General features: G+C 54.0%; 1 protein-coding gene across 1 annotated transcript in view; it reads left to right on the forward strand.

Moving 5' to 3' along the window:
• The first annotated feature begins 12475 nt into the window (after positions 1 to 12475).
• LOC105474337 (fidgetin like 2) overlaps positions 12476 to 18287 on the forward strand; it is a 32033-nt gene continuing 26221 nt past the window's right edge. Inside the window, exon 1 of the mRNA XM_011728917.3 lies at positions 12476 to 12686. The gene's annotated coding sequence lies outside the window, so the exon portion shown is untranslated. The remainder of the gene's footprint in view (positions 12687 to 18287) is intronic.

The raw sequence follows: 18287 nt of genomic DNA on the forward strand, positions 1-18287 counted from the left end.
CACAACTTACAGCAGAATTGACCTCCTCGGGCTGAGGTGATCCTCCCACCTCAGCCTCCTGAGTAGCTGGGACTACAGGCATGCACCATCATGTCTAGCTAATTTTTGTGTTTTTTGTAGAGATGGAGTGTCGCTGTGTTGTCCAGGTTGGTCTCGAACTCTTGGACTCAAGAGATCTGCCTGCCTCGGCCTCCCAAAGTGCTGGGATTATGGGGCATGAGCCACTGCACCTGGCCAGGATGCACAGATTTTAAAACTACAGTTCGATGAATTTGGACAAGTGTTTACCTGGTCACCACCATTCCAATCAAGATGTGGAATATTGACATCACGCAGCAAGTTCCCTCCTGTCCAGAGGCAGGCAGTCCCCCCACCCCCGGCCACCTCCTGCTACAGATAATCTGTTGTTTATCTTTAGATCAGTTTTGCATATTCTAGGCCTTCCTATGAATGGAATTATATTGTATGTACTCTTCTGGGTCTGGCCCTTTGGCTTAGGACGGTGGTTTTGAGATTCACACATTTTGTTGTATCAATAGTTTCTTTCTTTCTCTTTTCTTTTCTTTTCTTTCTTTTAGATACAGAGTCACACTATGTTGCCCAGGCTAGTCTCAAACTCTTGGGCTCAAGCTATCCACCCACCTAAGCCTCTCAAAGCATTAGATTACAGGTGTGAGCTCATGCCTGGCTCATTTTTACTGCTGAATAGGTTTCCACTCTAAATATTCTACCACATTTCTTTCTCTTTTTTTCTGCCATCCTTATCCTCTGGATTTTTGTCTTTGTATCCTGACTTCCCTCAGAGTCACAAGGTAGATGTTGCAGTTTCAGACACCACAGGCAGACAATGACATTCAGAGGCCAAGAAAAACTGTTTCTCTTTCAGCCTCTGTGAAATCTTTTTAGAAGCCCCTCACAAAACATCCCCTTGTGTCTCACAGGGCAAATCATGCCACGTGTCCACTCTTTTTTTTTTTTTTTTTTTTTGAGACGGAGTCTGGCTCTGTCGCCCAGGCTGGAGTGCAGTGGCGCGATATCGGCTCACTGCAAGCTCCGCCTCCCGGGTTCACGCCATTCTCCTGCCTCAGCCTCCCGAGTAGCTGGGACTACAGGCGCCGGCCGCCACGCCTGGCTAATTTTTTGCATTTTTTAGTAGAGACGGGGTTTCACCGTGTTAGCCAGGATGGTTTCGATCTCCTGCGTGTCCACTCTTAAAAAGAATTTGAGACCAGCCTGGGCAACACAGGGAGACCTCATCTCTACAAAAAACTAAAAAAATTGACCGGCATGGTGGCACACACCTGTAGTCCCAGCTACTCAGGAATCTGAGGAAGGAGAATCACTAGAGCCCAGGAGGTCGAGCCTGCAGTGAGCTGAGATCGTGCCACTGCACTTCAGCCTGGGCAACAGAGTAAGACCCTGTCTGAAAAAAATAAATAAATAATTCTGTGATGTCACTTCTGCTATTAGGTTATAAAAAGACTATGGCTGCCGGGCACGGTGGCTCACGCTTGTAATCCCAGCACTTTGGGAGGCCAAGACGAGTGGATCACCAGAGGTCAGGAGTTCAAGACCAGCCTAGCCAACATGGTGAAACCCTGTCTCTACTAAAAATACAAAATTAACCAGGCATGGTAGGGCATGCCTGTAATCCCAGCACTTTGGGAGGCCAAGGCAGACAGATCACCTGAGGTCAGGAGTTCAAGACCAGCCTGGCCAACATGGTGAAACCCCATCTTTCCAAAGATACAAAATTTAGACAGATTACATGGGCATGATGGTGGGTGTCTGTAATCCCAGCTACTTGGGAGGCTGAGGTGGGAGAATCACTTGAACCTGGGAGGCGGAGGTTGCAGTGAGCTGAGATTGAGCTGTTGCACTCTAGATTGGGCGACAGAGCAAGACTCCATCCAAAAAATAAATAAATAAATAAAAATAAAAAAATAAAAAAACTGTGGCTTCTATCTTGAATGCTTACTTATGCTTTCTCTTGGATCATTTGCTGTGGGGGTGGGAAGCCAGGGCCATGTCATAAAGACAGTTAGGAGGCCTATAGGGAGGCCCATGTGGTGAGGCCCTGAGGTGGTCTCCAGCCAGTAGTCAGCTAGGAACTGAGGTCTGTGCACAGCCATGTGAGTGAACTTGGAAATAGGCTCTCCAGTCCCACATGCCTGCAGTCCCCAGAAGACAGCTTGAGTGCAGCCTCATAAGAGACCAGGAGCCAGAACCACCCAGTTAAGCCATATCCAGAGTCCTGACCCATAGAAAGTATAATATAAAATGTTGATTGCTTAAAGCGCTAAGATTTGGGGTAATCTTTTATGCAGCAATAGATGATTTGGTAGAGCACTTTTTTTTTTTTTTTTTGAGACAAAGTCTTGCTCTGTCACCCAGGCTGGAGTGCAGTGGCACGATCTCGGCTCACTGCAGTCTCTGCCTCCTGAGTTCCAACGACTCTCCTGCCTCAGCCTCCTGAGTAGCTGGGACTAGAGGCGCCCACCACCACACCTGGCTAATTTTTGTACTTTTAGTAGAGACGGGGTTTCACCATGTTGACCAGGCTGGTCTCGAACTCCTGACCTCAGATGATCTGCCCACCTCAGCATCCCAAAATGCTGGGATTATAGGTGTGAGCCACCACGCCCGGCCCATTTTTTTTTTTTTTTTTTTTTTTTTGAGACAGGATATCACTCTCTCAGGCTGGAGTGCAGTGGTGCAATCTCAGCTCACTGCAACCTCTGCTTCTTGGGTTCAAGCAACTCTTGTTCCTCAGCCTCCCGAGTAACTGGTATTGCAGGTGTGCGCCACCATGCCAGGCTAATTTTTTTGCTTTTTTTTGAGGCGGAATCTTGCTTTGTCGCCCACATTGGAGTGCGGTGGCACAATCTTGGCTCACTGAGAGCTCCACCTCCCGGGTTCACGCCATTCTCCTGCCTCAGCCTCCCGAGTAGCTGGGACTACAGGCACCCGCCACCATGCCTGGCTAATTTTTTGTATTTTTAGTAGAGACGGGGATTCACCGTGTTAGCCAGGATAGTCTCAATCTCCTGACCTCGAGATTCACCTGCCTCGGCCTCCCAAAGTGCTGGGATTACAGGCGTGAGCCACCACCCCCGGCTATTTTTTGTATTTTTAATAGAAACGGGGTTTCACCATGTTGGCCAGGTTGGTCTCGAACTCCTGACCTCAAGTGATCTGCCCACCTCGGTCTCCCAAAGTGCTGGAATTACAGTTGTGAGCCACCATGCCCAGCCTGGCAGAGCACTTTTAAGAAATGCTCTGTATCACCAGTACTTGTAAGATGGCCCAGATGCTGATTCTGTGTGGAAAAACAGATATTGACAGTTGGGAGTTGAAAAGTGATCCAAGAATCAGACTCTGAATGGGGTAAAGCTTTAGGAAAACCTTAACCAATTTATTTCACCCATGTTTTCCTTGTTATATAAGTACAAAAGTAGTAAGTCTAAGAGAGCCTTTTCAGTAAGTGTAAAATAAAAATTCTAAGTGATAAGAAGTCATCGTCACTTTAATCAGGAGTTTTAGTGTTTTTTCTTTCTAAAGTATATGAAGTATGGTGGTTCATGCCTGTAATCCCAGCACTTTGGGAGGCCGAGGTGGGAGGATGGCTTGAGCCCAGGAGTTCAAGACCAGCTTGGGCAACATAGCAAGACCCTATCTCTGAAAATCAATCAATCAATCACATGAAGCAGCAGTGCTTCTTAATATCAATGGTGTCTAAATTGGATGAAATATGACCATGTATTTTCCTTATGGTAGAAGCCATTATGAGGGGAGTTTTTTGGCACCTGCAGCAGAGGATCTGAATTCAGGGGAGTATAGGAATAGGGCTGAGGAGGAGGTAAGTAAGGGGAAGCAGGGAACAAGTCTATGAGGGAGAGTGAGCAGGGATTTGTGGCAAAAAGCTCAGAAATATTTCCAGGGGTAGCTTTGGGAATGGATCCCTGTTGAAGCGTGTTTGTTCTAACCCTCCAATGGGTTAGTAAGATCCTGGAGTCTATGCCAACCATGATGCCTGGCAATTGCTAGTGGCATTGGAAATGCCTGCATTTCCCAAACAAAAATAAGGACATATGACCTAACATAAGAGTTTTCCAGCCAGTGCAGTGGTTCATGCCCATCATCCCAGCACTTCGGGAGGTGGATCACTTGAGGTCAGGAGTTCGAGACCAGCCTGGCCAATGTGGCGAAAATTCGTCTCTATTCAAACGAACAAGCAAACAAAACCCACAAAAATTAGTTGAGCAAGGTGGCGCATGCCTGTAATCCCAGCTGTTCAGGAGGCTGAGGCAGGAGAATCACTTGAACCCGGGAGGCGGAGGTTGTAGTGGGCCAAGATCACGCCACTGCACTCCAGCCTGGGCGACAGGGTGAGATTCTGTCTCTAAATAAATAAATAAATAAGAGTTATCCTATATTTAAAGTTTTTTTGTGCCCCAGTAAGCCTTTACCATTTACAGCTTTATGGCCTTATGACTGATGCAAGGGAAGATGGAAACACGCTGGGGAGGGATGCTTCCTTGGGGGCATCAGGTGCCCATCGCAGCTCCCAGAAGTGTGGCCAATTGTTGGGCAAATGTCCAGGGGTCAAAATCCGCACAGGGCATGAGGGGGTCTGGGGTTGGAGATCTGGCTAGTATTTTGAGCAGAGTTACACATGGATCGGGATTCATAGACTTTGAGGAGTTTGCCTTCCCATTGGGAGGGAGTGGAGCTGTATCAACAAACATACTTTGCAGAGAGAGAAGCGGGCAACCCAGGGGCTTATGTTCCCAGGGTAAAGGGCAGCCCAGGATTTGAACTCGGGCAACCTGGCTCCAAAGCCTGTGCATGTCTTAGTCACTATATTTTGGTCTTTGAGATCTGTGGGGAGTTTTGCAACCACTGAATCCAAGCTCCTGATTTTACAGTTGAGGGAGCAGGACTCGCCCAAGGTCCATGGGGATGAGGGGGCGGGGCGTTGTGGATTAGTGTTGGTAAAAGGAGGGGCGGGGGCTGTAGACATGGATGCTAGCTGGCCTCCCCACCCTGCCACAATGTAAAGTGCCCCTGCTTTCCATCTGGGGAAAGGGCACAACCTGATGGGGGTGGAGGGCGCAGGTTCGGGGAAGCTGCCCGCCTCCTTCATTCCCGGGATTCCCAAGGCAGCCATTGTCCAGGAGGAATGTTGGGCCAGCAGCATGGAGGGCGGGGCCTCTTCCCGTGCCCCAGACAAGCCTGCTTTGTGTTCTCCACCCTGGCCCCTCCTGGCTGTCACCAGCAAGACCTTCTCAGCATTTTTCAGGGGTCTCAGGGCAGGTCTTTAAGAGATGAAGCTACTTGGAGAGGAAAGGACCATGGGAGATGTACTCAACCCTGGAGGTCTGGGAGGGCTGCCTGGAGGAGAGGTGAGAACTGCCCAGAGGCCTGGGCTCCTGGCTCCTCAGAGATAAAAATATGCATTCCTAACCTCTGGTTACTAGAACTTTATCCTAAGGCAATGATTAGACACGTGCACAAAGGTGGAAGTTACAAGTTTGTTCATGAAGCTTCTATTTCCAGAAAAAAATCAACAACAAAAGAAACTTTTTTTTTTTTTTTTTTTTTTGAGAGGAGTCTTTCTGTTGCCCAGGCTTGAGTGCAGTGGTGAGATCTTGGCTCACTGCTACCTCTGCCTCCCAGGTTCAAGCTATTCTCCTGCCTCAGCCTCCCTAGTAGCTGGGACTACAGGAGTGCGCCACCGTGCCCAGCTAACTTTTGTATTTTGAGTAGAGACAGGGTTTCACCATGTTGGCCAGGCTGGTCTCAAACTCCTGACCTCATGGTCCGCCCACCTTGGCCTCCCAAAGTGCTGGGATTACAGGCGAGGGCCACCCATGCCCGGCCAGGAAACTTCTTAAATTAGTTCAGACATGTCCACTTGATGGAATATTAAGCTGTCATTAACAATTGTGTGGTATAAACATATTATAGACAGGAAAAGATGTTCAAAATATATGTCCATTGGCCAGATGCGGTGGCTCACTCCTGTAATCCCAGCACTTTGGGAGGTCGCGGCGGGTGGGTCACTTGAGGTCAGGAGTTTGAGACCAGCCTGGCCAACATGGTGAAACCCCATCTTGACTAAAAATGCCAAAATCAGCCAGCTGTGGTGGCACATGCCTGTAATCCCAGCTAGGAGGCTGAGGCAGGAGAATTGCTTGAACCTGGAAGGTGGAGGTTGCAGTGAGCCATGATCACACCACTGCACTCCAGCCTGGGCAACAGAGCAAGGATCCCTCCCCCGCCAAAAAAAATTGTCTATTAAGAAAACTATATTATAAAACACTGTGGAGATCTCTCTCTCTCTCTCCCTGTCTCTCTCTCTAGAGAGAGAGAGATAAATAAAATAATATCTAACTGACTCCAAAATGGTTTTTGTTTGCTTGTTTGTTTGTTTTGAAATGGGGTCTTGCTTTATTGCCCAGGCTGGAGTGCTTGGCGTGATCACGGCTCACTGCAGCCTCAATCTCCCCGGCTCAAGCAATCCTCCCACCTTAGTCTCTCAAGTAGCTGGGATCACAGGTGTCTGGCTAATTGACTCCAAAATATTACTGGTGGTTATCTCTGGGTGGTGGGATTAAAGGTGTTGGATTTTTAATTTTTTGTTTTCTGCTTATCTATTTTTTCTTTTTGGTGTTTTTTAAATAATAGAAATGGGTTTTGCTATGTTGCCCAGGACTCATGCAATCCTCTTGCCTCAGCCTCCTGAGTAACTGGGGTTGTAGGCACATGATGCCGTTCGAATTTTTGTAAAAAGGTGTTCTGCTTGTGTAACTAAAGAGTGTGTGTGTGTGTTTGTGCGGGCAGCTTAACTGCCCACTGCTCTAGGGTGGGTGTCCTTCACCCTCAGAAGTTTCTTCAACGTGGCACCTGCCCTGGGAGGGTAAGAGAGACAGCTGTTGAGGCATTAGAAAAATGAGTGTCAGATAGGCAGCCCCTGAGCCTAATCATGATAGCAACAACTCACTTAGCACTTTGCAAGGTGTTTTCACACACATTATCTCATTTGAATCCCACCACGACCCTGTGAGGTCACATCATCGTCCTTTTCCAGGTGAGGAGACAGGCTCCCCAAGGTTCAGTGGCTCCCCAGAGACAGTGCGGGAAAGTGACAAAGGTTGTATTCAGCCCAGGGTCTCTGACCTTCAACCTCGGCACCCAGGTACCTCCCTGACTCATGTCCATTACAGCATGCAGCATGTGTTCATCCACCTTTCCCTGTCCGCCACTGACCCTGGGATCTTACTTGAGTCACTATTCCTAGAACTTAGTACACTCAGGCATCAGTACATGCTATTGAATAAAAGAATGAATGCGCATTCAAACCTGGAGCCCTGGTGGAGCAGGTCATGGTAGGTTACAAACTTGTTCTTTAGAGTCTATGCATTCTTTTTTTTTTTTTTTTTTTTTTTTTTGTGCGACAGAATCTTGCTCTGTCGCCCAGGCTGGAGTGCAGTGGCGTGATCTTGGCTTACTGCAACCTCCACTTCCAGGGTTCAAGTGATTCTCCTGCCTTAGCCTCCCAAATAGCTGGGGCTACAAGTGCCTGCCACCACACCCGGCTAATTTTTGTATTTTTAGTAGAGAAGGAGTTTCACCATCTTGGCCAGGCTGTTTTCAAATTCCTGACCTCAGGTGATCTACCCGCCTCAGCCTCTTAAAGTGCTAGGATTATAGGCATGAGCCACTGTGCCCGGCCTAGACTGTGCATTCTTATACTTGCTATATTCTCTGTATTTATTTCTCTTTTGGTCTTTAACATTTTGCAAAGCTCTTTGGAAGATGGCTGACAGCAAGAGTTGCCACAGGAATGGCTCTGCCTGGATCTGAACTTGTTCCTCCCCACTACACACACCCATAACTGGAGACAGCCACCCCTGAGGCCAAGGGAGCAGAGCGGAGGCTCTTGGCTGGCTCCCTTCCTTACTGAAGGGAAGGTTTCTATCTAGGACCAATGCTCGGGAAGGATGAGATTCTACACTGAGTCTTGCTATGCACACACCCTCCCTTCCACACCCTGGCAGACTCCAGGCCCAAAGAGGTGGAGATTCAAGGGTGGGCTGCAGATACCAAGGATGGGCGAGTCAGGGAAGGCATCCTGGAGGAGAGACCTGGAAGGCTGGTTTAGGAAGGGGAGGAGGCCGGGGCTGAAGGGAGAGAAGCAGGGAACCTGCTCCAGTAGTGCTGGATGATTTAAGTACAACCAGATGTGCTGGGAATCTCCTGTCAGGCTCAGGCCCAGAGAGGGCAGAGTGGGGGTGGAGAGACCTCTGGGCCACTTGGATTTGCAGTTCCTTATTTTGCCCTGGGTCTGTAAGCTTTAGGGAGTGAAGAAGCCCAGTGGGATTCCGGAGGTTCCAGATGGGCTAGCATGTTAGAGGGTAGATCATGTAGGACTTAGGGGAGGCTTCTGCCTTTGGAGAGGGTGGAGTGGGCTCAACCCCTAGAAACTAGGGGGAAAAAAAGGATTGGAAGTGCTCTGGGAGTGGAGCTACTAGCTCTGCTAGGATGCGGGACAGATAGGGAAGACTTTACAGAGAAGGGCATACCTGAGTTGGGTTCTGAAGGATGAATAGGAGCTCACCAGGCAGAGTAGGGAAATGAGATTCCAGGCAGAAAGATTCTGAGGTATTAAAAAGGTATGAGTGTTTAGTGAGTTTCTGTGTTACTATAAGGTACATGGTGGGATTAATTTGGGGTGCTGGCTAAAAAGCTATGCTGCAGGATGGTGGGGGGTAGATGTGCTTCTGCTCACAGAACAAACAGCAGGGCCACGTGTGGGATAAGGATTTTGGAAGTAAGGTATGAGGATCCCCAAGTGTCAGGCCCCAGGGAGTGAGTGGAGACTGATAGCCACCCAGCTCCTCCTCCCAAGTCTGAGCTGCATCTGCCCAGAGGGAGGAACATGTTTTCTAGTTTGCCTAGAGGCTCTTGAGGGCTCCTAGGCTGGATGTGGGGTGGGGATAGGATCCAGACCAGACACAGCTTTTAGCACAGTGGGAAGGCAAAGCTGGTATATGTTCATGAAGAGTAAGAGTTTTGGGGGTGGTTTGATCAGGATTGGGGAGGCACTGGGAACTGGGCTTTGATGGGCAAACAGCAAGAATGAGAAGGGCTAGAGCTTCCATTTGTGGGGACAGCAGCCTGAGTCCCGGGCAAGTGTGATGGGCGGGGGGGGGTGGAGCCCAGCTGGGTGTGGTGCCCTCTGGGCACGCACCCCAATCCCCAAGCCAGGACACATTTCCTTCCTTTCCTGCTCATAATGACTCCTGAGTGGCCAGTCCAGAGGACCACAAAGAGGCCTCCCCGCCCTTTCCTCTTCCTCTCTTCCGTTTCTTTCTCCCTTCCTCCCCCCACCCCATCCTTCCCCCCACCCAGGGCCCTTTTCTTTCCTTCCTCCTCACCCTACTTGCTCCTCCCACCCTCTCTCTCTAGCTTTTACTTCCTCCCTCTAACTCTTCCCTCTCCCTCCAAAATCCTTAGTGCTGATTCTCCCCAGACCCACGGAGTTATTTTTCTTCTTAATGTTTTTAGAAAGCCCTTGTTGCAGGTCTCTGGACCAAGAAGGTCACACACTCCCACACTTCTGCTGCACACCCACAGGCATGCGCCCGCAGCAGGTGCCTGCACTCAGCCACACAGCCAAGCATAGCACCTGTCTCCCCTGGGGGCGGGATAGGGGTGGGATTCTCCACCTTGGATACCAGCAAAAGGGCTGGGAAAGAATGGAGGGCCCTCTGCAGAAGCCACACATTACCGCCATCATTACACTATTATTATCCAATCCATTGCCAGGCACTTGACCTGCCTGCGGATGATCACAACCACCTCAGCAGGGGCTTTCAGGGCACAGATCCCTTGACTGGGGACAGCCAGGAGCGGGGTCAGCCCAGAGTCCTCAGAGATCAGTCTCTCAGGGCCCCACCCAAGAGGGCAGGAGGTAGAGATGTGATGAACAGCCTTCTGCCAGGACTGAGGATTTGTCAGCCCAGGAGGCTGGATGATATATTAACAGGACTTTAATGAGCTCTGGGAGGGGGAACCACACACCTCATCGCCTGAGCACTGGTGCGGGGTGGGAGGTGGAGGGGTGACGTGATCAGCCTCACCCCCACCTGCTAACTAAACCTCTTAATGTGACCCACAGCAGTCTGCCCATTGGAAAAAACTCAGTACTGCCAAGCTGCTGGCCTTGCCCCTGGAGTCCAGTGAAGGCCTTCTTCAGTGGGCCGATGTCTTTCACCATCTCACCAGCAAGGCCTTCATTAGCTTTAAGCTTGTCCTTCCTTTACTCCCAGACTCCTAGAAGATGAAGGAGAACTGGATCCCCACTCCAGGGGAGCGCATGATCAATTCCTTCCTTCAGGCTGAGCCCCTCAGTCCAACCCCACTCCTGTCATCCCCCCTTCCCTGGAGCATGGTAGAGCAGGATCCCTACTGGCAATGCCAGACTTGGCTTCCTGGCACTAATCCTGCTGGCTGAGGCACCCAGCTCATGAGGACGTTAGTCTTTCCCTTAGTTCCTGTCTCTGGCTTTTGGGGAACCTGACAGGTAGGGGTGGAAAAGGTGCAGTGGATTCTATATCCAGCTTTGCCGTGTGACCCCAAGTGTGTCACTGCTCTCTGGGCCTCCAATGCTCCAACAATAAGGAAATATTCAAGGAGTTCCTTCCAGCTGGTATCCTGGGATTATCCTTCCAGCAAGGGTTCCAGTCTCCTAGCATGGTGGCTGTGGCTCCCTTCATCCTGTCTGATTCTGAAGCCAGGGGCTACTCTAGCACTCTGAGCCTTGACACATCCCTCCTCCTGTGCCAGGGCAGGGCCCAGGGGTGTGGAGTGGAAAGGAAGAGAGAATTGTGGAGGTGGAAAAGACACTGACCTTGGCGAGTTCCAGAACCTGCATGGGTGCTGGTTGCTTCCATATGTGGGCTGGGAAAGAAGTGGGAGCTACTGAGGCCCTCCCCTTCCCTTTCTCTGGGTGGCACCTAAAGGAGTGCCCCAGACCTGTCAGACCCCAGAGCCTGCAGGGGAATCCGCATTAGAAGAAGGGAGGGGGTAGTGTTTGGAGTTCTGCAGGCTAGGGGGTGAGGGCCAATCTTGCCCTACTGACACTCAGGCTAGGCAGCCACTCAAAAGGAAAAAAGCTCACAGGAGAGAGGATCCTTAAGCACTGCCCTTGGGTGGAAACACCGTAGCCTTGGATGTCTGGAAGCTCAACATCAGGAAGGTTCTCTGGACCCTCCATCATCAGCACAGCCCCCCTCCCACCTTCTCCTGGGGCAAAGAGGGTTCCTGGCCTTTATCCCTGATGAAGCCTTGAGTGTGTGTGTATTGGGCAGAATTCTGTCTACCCTTCCACTAGGAGCTCCAGGAAGACAGGGCCGTGCCTCTTGGACTCTCTTGGGTATCCCTGGTGCCCAGTCCAATGTTTGGCACAAAGTTAACACTCAGTGTGTATCTGTTGAACGAATGTCTTTGGATACCTCTCAGTTGACTAGAGGTCTGGGACTCATCCCTCATCTTTGCTTCCTGCCAGTCATCCTGCTTGGCCCAGTGTGACTGCCGCCTTTTGGGGAAGCCCTCCAGTGGAGCCCTCTGTTTTGATTTTACACCCCTCAGTCCGCTGCCCCCTCCAGTGCTCGCCCTCCTGCCCCGCACCCACCCGCGCCCAGAGTGGCATCAGCGCAGAGCCGGGGCCTTGCCTGGCGGTGCGTCCTGCCCTCTGCTGCCCGGGAGGGCAGGCGCAGCAGAGTCCCGCGCTCAGTGGGTGCTCAGCTCACCTGGGGGCGTAGAAAGTGAGCTAGAGTTCTCCAGGCTGTGGCCAGGGGGCCAAGGCAGTCCTGGGAAAGGGGGTCTCCGGCGGCCCGCGGACGGGGCGGGCCCAGGCCAGCTGCCTTCCCCTTTGCCCTTCGACCCAGGAAGCCGCCCACATCCAGCGGACACGCTCGACGGGCTGGGCTGCTCAGTCCCGGCCTCGGCCCCGTCTCCGGGCCGTCCCCCACCCCTACCCGCCGGCCCGACCCCCACCCCTACCCCAACTTCCCGCTCCGACGGCCGGGAGAGGCGGGGCGGACGGGTCTGAGAGTGGCGAAGGACACTCTCCACACCGAGGGTCATTTGCTCTTTTTTCCCCTCTGTGGCTAATTTATTTTAGAGCCAGGGGCGGGAGGGGGCGGGGCCAGCCGGGAGGGTGGCGAGGAGGGGCTGGGCGAGCCCAGGGGAGGTGGGGGCGGGGCGGGGGCGAGGTGGGGGAGGGCGGGGAAGAAGCCGGGGGTGGAGGGGCCAGAGAAGGGGCGGGAGTTGGGGGAAGAGAGGGGCACTAGGAGAGGGAGGAGCAGGGAAAGGGGAGGGGAGCGAGGGCCTGCGAGGGAGGGCGCTGGGGGCGGGCGAGGGGAGGCGGGGGTGGGGGTGGGGGTCTTGCCTGCGGGGGGAGCCGGAGCCGCCCCTTGTCCGGCCACCCCCACTGCCCAGTCCGGCTCCCGCCCGCGGCGGCCGCAGCAGCCGCAGCGCAGCAGCTCCAGGATGGTGAGCGCCACTGCCCCCCAGCCCAGGCCTGTCGTCCCCGGCCCGCGCCCCCGCCCCGGTCCCCGGGCCGGACGCGCCCCCAGGCCGCGCACACTCACCTAGGACCCGGCCGTGATGCCGAGGTACGGGGCCGCGGGCGGGCCGGGATGGGGCGGGGGGAGGTGACCGTTTGGTCGGGGTGTCCGGAGCTTTGTCCGCCGGCGCGGGGCCGGAGAGGGCCGAGAGGGCGGGGGCTGCGGGTCGCGGGGTTCAACTCGGCGGGGGTCGGAGGGCAGGGCCGGCGAGAGACCCTAGCGGGTGCGTGGGAGCCGAGGGTCACTTCCCGGGGGGAAGGGGCAGGCAGAGCAGGGGATCGCCGCCCGGCCGCCGACGGGCACCCGTCTCACAGCCCCCTCTAGTGCGGAGGCTGCAGCGAAAGCGAGCAGCCGGCTTGGGGGCGTCTGCTGGCCTGGGGGTGGGGAGCCAGGGTTTGCGGGTTCGGGTCCCAGAAGGATCCAGCGTCCGGAGCCCGAGGGCCGGCCCGCAGGCCCCTCCCACTCCGTCAGGTCTTTGTCCAGCGGCCCCTGTGTGTGTGGGAGGGGTGGGGGCTGGGTTACTGGCCCGGAGATTCCCCAGCATGGTGACGGGGCAGTGACAGGAGACCAAGGCTACTTAGGGTCCCCGCGCCCCTAGCGCCCACCCTCCTCATGTCTTCTCCTCTGGCCTGGGAGAACAGAGCCCCCATCTCAGAGTCAGGGCGTTGTAGGAGGCTGTACTCACCTTCACCCTGGGGCTACAGGAAACAAGGGGTACCCCCGGAGCTCCCAGCTCTCCAGAGAGGGCCCCTCAAACTTCCCCACCGCAAGAGCCCTCTCCTGGTCTACACAGAGATTCGCATGCTAGCGACCCCCCTCCGCAGAGGGTCCTTCGCAGATTGTTGAGCACCCTGTAGGTGATCAACAAATGTTGGTCCCCTTCCCCAGCCCCTCTGGTCCCCCTGCCCCCGCCGGAGGAGGAGGTCTGGGAAGGGGTCTGCGCGGGGCAGAGAGCGCGCGGCCTGGACCCTGCGCCCAGCGGCAGCCCGGAACGCAGGGGTGGGTGGACGGGTGGGTGGGCTGTTAAAGGGACGGTCACTAAATCAGGATTAGGCCGTAGGGCTGTCAGGCTGCCGGCCCTGTCTCCATGGATACCTAATTTGGAGGAGAATAGAGGACGGAAGAATGTTTGTGTTGTCGTCCGCTGGGGCTGTGGCGGCGGAGCTGTCTCCTGCTCTCGGCCGCACAGCGAGGAGTGGGGACCCGGTTCCAGCCCAGTTCTGGGCTTACGGCGCAGGGGGGCTTCCCGGTTCCTGGGCCGTGGGGCCTCCCCTGTGGAGCCGCCCAGTCTCTGGAGTGGGCTGGGCCCGCAGATGGCACGGTGCGAAGCCCTCTGACCCTGCAGAAGGAGTCCCAGACCCTCCCGCAGCCTACCCCGAAATCCCGTAGCATCCTCCTAAAGCCTCCCCGAGTCTCTCAGTACGGAGCCGACGCCATTCCCCGCTGTGCCTTAGCCCCCAAGGATGGGTGCGCCGGGCAGCCTGGTGCTGTGGTGCCGCCGCCACCCAGCTGTGGGACGCGGGTACCGGGCGGCCGAGCGAGCCGCGGGCAGGGGGCGGGGCGGGACTTCCTGGGGTGGGCGAGGAAAGGGGCGGGGCTTGCTGGGGTGGCTGTGCTGGACGGGTGACAGGCCTCGTAAATCCCCTTTCCCATGTTTAACACCATTTCATTTCTTTCCACTTGATTCCATTGGCGTCCAAGGCAGACGGGAGCGACCCTCGTGTCCTCGCTGTAGTATCTTCTGGGCGAAGCCCTTTTGGGCCAAAGGGAATTAGGCTGTGTGGGGCAGAGGAGTTGCTTCTAGGGAGGCCTAGATGACCCGCACTCCTCGCGGGGGTTCCTCTTGCCCCCCACCCCCACCCCAGAAGAAGAAAAAGAAGGAGATGAGAGACACAGAAATGAGTTTGGCTTCGGAGGCCCTGCCCGATTCTCTGGCCGTGGTGTGGCTGAGGGCTGGGTGAGGATCCCGTGACTGTCAATTCCAGTGCCAGCCTGGGGGAAAGCTGGGGAGAGCCACCCAGACTGAGTGTGGCCTCGGAGAGCCCTTTCCTGACTTTCTTCTGCTCACCCATGGCCACAGCTTTTTATGGATCAGGACTCCCCTCCCTGCCCTGCCGGGCCGCAGCTTTATTGCTGAGATCTAGGGCTCTCTCCACGCAATTTCACGCCTCTCTGCCTTTGCTCCCGCTGTTCCTCCAGCCAAATGCCTTCCCCATTGTCCCTGTCTTTCCACAACCTCCTTATTCTTCAGGGCCCAACTCGGATGCGCGACTCCTCTGCATCACCTCCCCAGCCCGGAGCTTCTGTCACTTGCTCCTCCCTCCGTGGCCTGCACCTGTGCTCCCTTCCGCCTTTGTGGCGGGATCCACTCTGGGCTTTGACTGCAGTGGAGCATGTACTCCCTGGCCCTGCCCCCACTGGGCTTGCCGCAGGGCTTGACACCTTGTGGGTGCTCCATAAATACTGGTTGGCTGAATAAAAGGGGTTTTGTTAGGGCCTTTAGCCAGGCAGTCTGCATGGCATGGAATCTGGCCACTTTCAGGTGAACAGCTCTGTGTTCTTGGGTGGTGGAGACCCCTGGGTGGGGCTCCTCCTCTCCCTTTCCCTTCTTTGCCTCCTCCTCCTCCTCCCCATGACCCTACCCCATCCCCCCAAGTCCAGGGAGGACTTTGCCCCTTCCCTTCCCCACAGACCAGCATTCTTTCCCTGCCATTATCATCCTGTTAAACAGAGAGGCCAGTCAGGATCCATATGGATCACATTAACAATTGCTTATTATCTGGGCCAGGACTCCCCCGACTCTCCCCGCCAGCTCTGACTGCTGCCATTGCTGGACCCTTAGGAGCCCTGCTTTCCCCTCCCCCGGCCGTTGGTCAGCCAGGGAGGGCAAGGGACAGGCTGGTCTCCCTCACCTTCCTTGTGCCTTCTAGCAGAACTTTGCCTCTTCTGGACTTGGCAGTTAATGACTCCTTTACCCGATTTAATGAAAACCAGGTTCCTGGAAGGAGTATGGCTCCTCGAAGCTCCAGGGCTGCAGCAGGGAGATGTGGACTCCAGGCCCCGGGCCCCTGTGCTCTGTAGCCCTAAGACCCCCTGCTCTCCAGGGGACAGAGACTGTGTGTGTGGGGGGGGTGAGCCACAAAAGGCCAAGCATGGGGTGCTGGCATCTGCCATCTTAGCCTTGGGCTGGTCCTACCCCCTTTTGGGAGCTGGCTGTCTGGTGAGGGAGATCAGGGCAGAGGGACCCTGCCAGGCTCTGTGGCATTGGGCTTCCAGTCTTTCCCTTCAGTCAAAGAAGCAAGAAATGTGTTAGAGCTTCCCACAGCAGCCACTGAATTGGCCTTGAAGGATGGGGAGTGTACTTCACGTTTAAACCCATATGTAACCCAAGAATACTAGGGCATGGAAGGGCCTCCAAGATTAACCATTCTGGGGGTCCATAACTTTTTTTGATTTACAGAGCCCTTGGAGGCACTGATGAAAGGCATCCCCAGAAAAATGCACTTCCATTAATCGACACCAGACTTTGCATTCTGCTTTAGAGGGTTCTTGGATCCCCTAAAGCCCATAGGGACCTTATGTCAAGAAACTCTTACCCCAGTCCAGCTCTCTCTGATGTGCTGAGGGCAGAGTCATGCCTGCGGCCTGGGTTTCCTGACCTCCCCATCCAGTGCTCACTCCACAGTCTTATTACTGGCAGCGGGACCTCCAGAACCAAGGTACCAAGGGTATGAGACCAAGGTGCTAGGCCAGGTTTTAAGTGGGAAGAGTTCACACTGGCTGGGTCAGGGTCTGGGCTGGTCATCTCATCTCTGACTATGTGGCTTGGAGAGAAGGCTGTCCAGGCACTTTTTTTTTTTTTTTTTTTTTGAGACGGAGTCTCACTCTGTCGCCCAGGCTGGAGTGCAGTGGCCGGATCTCAGCTCACTGCAAGCTCCGCCTCCCGGGTTTACGCCATTCTCCTGCCTCAGCCTCCCGAGTAGCTGGGACTACAGGCGCCCGCCACCTCGCCCGGCTAGTTTTTTTTTGTATTTTTTAGTAGAGACGGGGTTTCATCGTGTTAGCCAGGATGGTCTCGATCTCCTGACCTCGTGATCCGCCCGTCTCGGCCTCCCAAAGTGCTGGGATTACAGGCTTGAGCCACCGCGCCCGGCCCAGGCACTTTTTTTTTTAGGGTCCATTTGTCTCCAGGAACAAGTGGCAATTGCTCTTCTCCGAGCAGTTTCATAAGCATCTTGATGAATCATAGTTAACGCTTCCACACACTTGTTAAACACTCTGTATCTCATCTGTGAAGTGAGAAAATAGAGTGAAGAATGATGTCCACCTCCTAAGCAGGATATTGTGAGGATGAAAGGAGTCAGGAGCTAGGAAACCTGAGTCCTAGTCTTGAATGACTCTAGGTGCAGGTGGTCAAGGCTGTGGTTACTGTTGAGGCCGGCATTTCCCCAGTTTGCTCAGCCAAGGAAAGGAGACTGCAGTGCAACCCCCCTGAGTGCCTTCTGTCTTTTCCGTTTCCATCGAGGTATGGACAGTGTCAGCCTTTGGAATATTCATCTTCAGGGCTGGAGGCAGAGTGGGGGTTCTCAGTGAGTGGGAGAGCTGGGCAGTGGCCATGGCCTGCCTCTGTAGCCCCAAGCCAGTTTTATGATGACCAGTCATGACCCCTACCCTAAAGACCAAGCCTTGGGCTTCAGCAACCCCCTTTTGCTAATCAGATGTAACTCCGGACAAGTGACTTCTTCTGTTTGGGTTTCAATTTCATCATTTCTAAAATGAGGATAAGAACCTCGTATGATGGTGATGTGGCCCTGGTTTCAAATAGTCTGCCCCTTTGATTCTGAAGCCTACCTTGGTGACCCGCTTAGTGGCTCAGGGCCCAGGGACTCCAGAGAACAACCTTCTGGTGTAGGAGTGAGGATGGGGAAAGGACATGTGTGTGTGTGAAAGTTCTGGCCCACAGCAGTGCTTGCCCAGGCCATCTTAAAAAAAAATTGTAGAGATGGTGGTCTCACTATGTTGCCCAAGCTGATCTTGAACTCCTGATTTCAAGCGATCCTCCCATCTTGGTCTCCCCAAGTACTGAGATTACAGGTGTGAGACATTGCAACCAGGCTGCCAGACCATCTTTGAAGTCCCCTCCAACATGGAGTCAGCGCAGAGAGCGGGTGGGGAGGTGGGCGGGAGGAGAGGCAGCATGGTTGCCTACAGGAATCTGGAAGGTAGCAGCATACCTCCCTCTGTCCCCTCTCACTGCCAGGGCAGACTCAGGCCACATGGTCCACATGGTCCCCAGCCCAGTGTTGTGATTAATCAGGGATGGATGTGAAGATGCGACAAAGAGGCTGCATTGACTCTTTTTTAATTCTTTTTCTTTTTTTTTTTTTTTTGAGACTGAGTCTCTTCTGTCACCCAGGCTGCAGTGCAGTGGCACGATCTTCACTCACTGCAACCTCCACCTCCTGGGTTCAAGCTATTCTCATGCCTTTGCCTCCTGAGTAGCTGGGACTACAGGTGCAGGCCACCATGCCCAGCTAATTTTTTTGTATTTTCAGTAGAGACGGGGTTTTGCCATGTTGGCCAGGCTGGTCTCAAACTCCTAACCTCAAGTGATCTGCCCACCTTGGCCTCCTAAAGTGTTGGGATTAC

The sequence above is a fragment of the Macaca nemestrina genome, chromosome 10 (genome assembly GCF_043159975.1).
Source record: "Macaca nemestrina isolate mMacNem1 chromosome 10, mMacNem.hap1, whole genome shotgun sequence".
Taxonomy (NCBI): domain Eukaryota; kingdom Metazoa; phylum Chordata; class Mammalia; order Primates; family Cercopithecidae; genus Macaca; species Macaca nemestrina.